We start from the raw sequence: 5,066 nt of genomic DNA, 5'->3' as shown, positions 1-5,066 counted from the left end.
TGTCATTTCTAATTGGCTTACTGAGTGTTTCACTTCCTTTTTCATTTCAGCTGAGTATTAGTCAATATTTCTAACTCTTTTATAAATTCATTCAGAAGTTTATCCCTTTCTTCAGTTCTTTGATTTCTTTGTTTGTGTGCTAAATTCACTGAATTCTTTTATCATGTTTATAATTGTTCTTTTGAGTTCCATGTCCTGCATTATCTCTACGGGGTTCTCATTGTGCTCCTCTAGAGGACTATTGGTATTTGGTGGGGATATTGGTGGGGATATGTTATTTTGGTTTTTCATGTTATTATTTTTTCTCTGTGATTTTGACATGAATTTCTTTTGAAGTTTCTGATTCTTGCGTGAGACTCAAGCCTTCAAATTTAGGTCTGCTTCTTTTTGTAAACTTTATGTGTGTCTCTGGTTTACTTTTTGGTCATGAAATGGTTGCTTTTGTCTTCAGGAGTTCCTGCAGAGTCCCAGCTCAGATGAGGATCAGATGCTCTCAGTCTTTCTCCTAAGTTCTGGATCCCTCCAGGAAAGATTTTAGCCTCAGGAATTTGGGAGTTGGACTGGCCTGGGAGCCTGGCCCAGGAAAGATGCTGGTCTAGGGCAGCTAGTGGCCATGCCACCCAGAGATGCAAAGGAAGATGGGGGCGGGAAGAGGCCTCAAGGGCTCCTAGGGACTGGACTGAGGAGCTGGGTTGGTCCTGGAGAGAGGCCTGCAGGTCCTGCAGGCCCAGGGAAGTAGAACCTTTTCCTTAAATTTTAAAACCATATACTTATTTAAAAAATTTTTTCCTTGGTTTCTTTCATTGTGATTGAATCTATAGTTCAATTCTGGAAAAATTACTCTTAAAAATATTGGGCCAGAGATTGGCAAAATGACTCAATGGTTAAGAGCATTTGATACTCTTCCAAAGGACCCAGGTTCAGTTCCTAGTACCCACATTGCAGGTCACAGCCATCTGTAACTCCAGTTCCATGGGATCCAATGCCCTCTTCTGGCCCAGGTGGGCACTGAACACAGGTACACTTACATACATGCAGGCAAAACACTCATACACATAGAATAAAAATAAAAAATATTGTGTCAGACATAGTGGTACACACCTTTAATTCCTGCACTCAGGAGACAGTTACAGGCAAATCTTTGTGATATCAAGGCCAGTCTGGTCTACATAGCAAGTTCTCTAGACCAGCTGTGGCTACAGGGAGACCCTATCTCAAAAGTACCACCGCCCCAAAAAAATGTATTCCTCTGAATATGCTATACTTCTCATTCTACTCCATTTCAACTTCTAATTATTAGTACACAAAATTATAAGGTTTGTGTATTGATGGGTTATACAAGCTTGCAAAAGTCATTAGCTTTAGGCTGCTTTTTGTTGCTCCTTCCTTTGTAATCTGAGTATCTTTTGCTTTTTTTCCTCCCTTCAATGTACTGGTTAGACCTATATTATAAAAAATATAGTGAGCTCTGAAATAAAGGACAAAGAAAAAAATGGGACAAAATGAAGGCTACTGGACCATTTGGATTCTATAAATGGGACCTTAGGGCTATCCAGTATAAACATATGTTGTACTCTAAGGAAAACAAAGGACGACCAAAGTGATTTCAAGATCATCAGTTAGGCTTCCCTTATCACTGGCCAATACTGTACATGCCCAGGGGGTAGGATGATCTTGACACTGTTCACAAAGGGTAGACTGCAGAGTTTTAGTGGTACCTACCCAGAAGGGGAGGGTCATGCCACCAGGATAAAGTAATGTTCCTATACCAGAAGGCTTAGAGGCAAAACATCTCATCAAAAAGGATTGCCACCAGGCCTATATGTAATGAGACTTACCTTGCTTGATTTGGGGCTTGCTTGAGACCTGCTGCCCTTTCCTTCTCTCTTCTCTTTCCTCACTTCTGGAATGGGAATGTCTAGCCTGTGCATAGCCCACCACTGTATTTTGGAAACACATCTCTAATTTCACAGTTTCATAGCTGGACAGTAATTTTGTCTTAGAGCAAATTATATCAGGAACAGATTCAGATGGTGTTTAGGTAAGACCTTAACCTTAGGACTTCTGAATTGATACCAGAAGCAGTTAAGATTTGGAGGACTGTTGGAATAAAATGTATTTGAGAACACTGTGAATTGGTGATGGGGCATGGACATAATTTATGGACTGAATATTTGCTTCTCTCTCCCCATTTCTTTGTGAATTGAGACCTTAACCACCAATATGATGACATTAAGAGACAGAGACTTTGAAAGGTAATTGTAGGTTTAGCACAGTTTTCAATATAATGGGTTTATTGACAGTCTTCTCCAGCATTGTTTTAAAGGCTAGAGAAGACACACCCTTTGGAACACATTTCCACCTTGGTATTTCTTGAGTTATAGGGGATGTTATACATATCACTGAGTGTATTTGGTTTGGTCTGCTATAACTAAATACCATAGCCTCGGGTAGCTTAAACAATAGAAATGATTTCTCAGCTATAGAGCTGCAAAGTCGAAGACTAAGGTGTTGGCTGACAATTCCTAGGGGAAGTCTTCTTCCTGGTTTGCTATTATCCCATTGTATCTTCACAGGACAAGCAGTGGCCATCAGGAAACTATCTCCTGTTGGCCTAACTCACTTGCACCAATTTCTGGCTCCATTGTCCCTCTTTGTTTCTGGTATACTATGTGGCCCCAAATCCCAGATTCCACATTCATAGCCCATATCCCCTATGTAGCCCTCCACCTCCCCACCCCCTTAACCTCGCCCCCACATACACACAATGTAAATTATAAGCTAAGGAATTGGAATTCTCTCTTGAACCCCAACCAGTAGCTAAAAGATTCTAATCTACTTCCTCAGTCATGATAAGCTAGTTCTTGGGGGGCGGGGGGGATGATAACTTGTACTTTTAACTTGGCCCCTACTGCAAGCACAGAGGCAGAATGGGAAGATTTGGGGACATACACTTCGATTTGATTTATAATGTTGCTATTTAATAGTTCACTGATATTTTTCCAGAGACAGTACCTGTTACTAACAGAATTGTCCATTTACTATCCAAGCTTATGAGCATCCCATGTTGGCATTCCCGGGCTTGGTTTTATATATTACATTTTTTTCTCTTTCCTCACTTGTTGCATATCATTTTAGATGTGTTTCATATTATTTCCACCCAAATTTAACATGACCATCATCCTGCCATTTCGGAAAACATCTTTCAATAACATACCAAAATGTGCTGGAAGTTCCTCAACAATCTAGTCTCAAACATTCTTTTTCAGTTTTCCTTTGTTACCCCACAAAGCTGGTCGCTGCGTTTCCCATAGAATATTCTCGACATTCTCCCCGTTTCTGAGCTTCAACTGACATTTTTCTTAACTGGGAATAACCAACAACTTTCTTTCCCTGGTTATACTGAAATCATGCTCCCATTTCAAGACCGATTTTAAATCCTACCTTCTGACTGATATGTGGGCATCCTTCCTGACTGAAGTAGGACAGGGTGATAGGTAATAGATGCTAAACAGAAAAAAGGTGCCACAAAAGAAGGTGCTGTCAAACAGACTCTGAAGCTTCTAAAGGGTCAGGCCATAAAGAACATTTATCTTTATCTTTTTCTCAGAGATCTGGGAGCTTGCTACACAGCCAAAGAGCATTGTTTTTATTACCCTACATTCCCTTCTTAATTAGTGAGGCAAGATCAGAAGCAGTGCAGAAGAAAACGCAGCCCATCACTTTTAGAAGTGTGAATGAACGCCCTGTGGGGTTTTTTAATTGCAAAAGGACAGGCAAGGAAAAGTCTCTCTAAACTGTGGCTTCTCAGGGAAAAGTGCTAATGTTATGTAAATTAAAATTTGAAAGTCTATTTAACTGAAATCAGCAACACCAAGAACTGTGTATGTATATCTGCACAATTCATCAGCCCTGAGGATAGAGCTATTCAGCCTGCCAGTAGACAGACCTATCTCTAGCTCAGTCATTTTAAGGAACTCTCTGGTTTTGTGATTACTAAAGTTTGAAAATAGTGCTGACACTATTTTGGGAACTTTGGAAACAAGTAAGGGGGCTCCGGGGACCCACTTGGGCATCATATCCTGCCTGAGCTCTTTTCTGTATTCCCTGCTATGTTTCTGGTCTGGCATGATGTAGACTGCTCTGCCATGCTCTTCCCCGCCAAAATGGACTGACTGGATTGTTTGGAAGAAGCCTAAATAAACCTCACTTCCTTTAAGTAGTCCTCTTAGAAATTCTGGTCATGGCTTTGCAAAAGTACTAAATACAGTGCTACAATTAAACAAGGACTACTAATTGACAAAGTTGTTTTGTTTTTTTGTTTTTTCCTGATTGGAAAACAGGAAGGGTTGTGGGAAAGAAACAAGTCTGATTTATCTCATTCAATATTCAAAGTCATATGATAAGTAATTTGTAGAGGAATTATAAACCAAATCTAATCTCAAAGTTTGAATTCTATACCCAAGACCAACTCCCACCCAGCTCTGTGAAGCTCTCCTCCTGCCCATGCCAGTTCACCATGCTGCCATCTTTAGAATTACTGCAGCAGTCTATCTGCTTGCACTCTTGCTATTAATTCATTAGATCAATCTGTTAAAAGACCCAAAGTATTCAAAAACACAGCTCACACCTCAAAGGGGATGAAATATCATCTATTTTGGAGCCAAATATGAGTGGCCATGGCCTGGGAACAAAGATTTAGGTTACCCCCAAATTCCATGTTCCAATTTAGTAACAGTTTGAAAGTTTCATAGTAGCAGAACAAAGAACTTCATAAATCAAGGCACTTTTCAAATACACTGATGGAAACATGTAGGTGGGTTGCGGTGGATTGAATGAGAAATGTCTCCCATAGGTTCAGGTATTTAAACACTTGTACCCAGTTGGTGGTGCTGTTTGGGAAGGTTTAGGAGGTGTGGCCTTGCTGGAGGAAGTATGTTACTGGGGGCAGGCTCTGAGAATTTATAGCCTAGTCCCACTTCCAGTTTCTCTCTCTCTCTCTCTCTCTCTCTCTCTCTCTCTCTCTCTCTTTCTCTCCCCCCCTCTCTGCTTCCTCTGCCTCTCTG

The sequence above is a fragment of the Nannospalax galili genome, unplaced genomic scaffold (genome assembly GCF_000622305.1).
Source record: "Nannospalax galili isolate Female #2095 unplaced genomic scaffold, S.galili_v1.0 scaffold441, whole genome shotgun sequence".
In the NCBI taxonomy this organism is placed as follows: Eukaryota; Metazoa; Chordata; class Mammalia; order Rodentia; family Spalacidae; genus Nannospalax; species Nannospalax galili.
The sequence above is the reverse complement of the archived record's forward strand: the minus strand, read 5'-3'. Positions refer to the sequence as shown.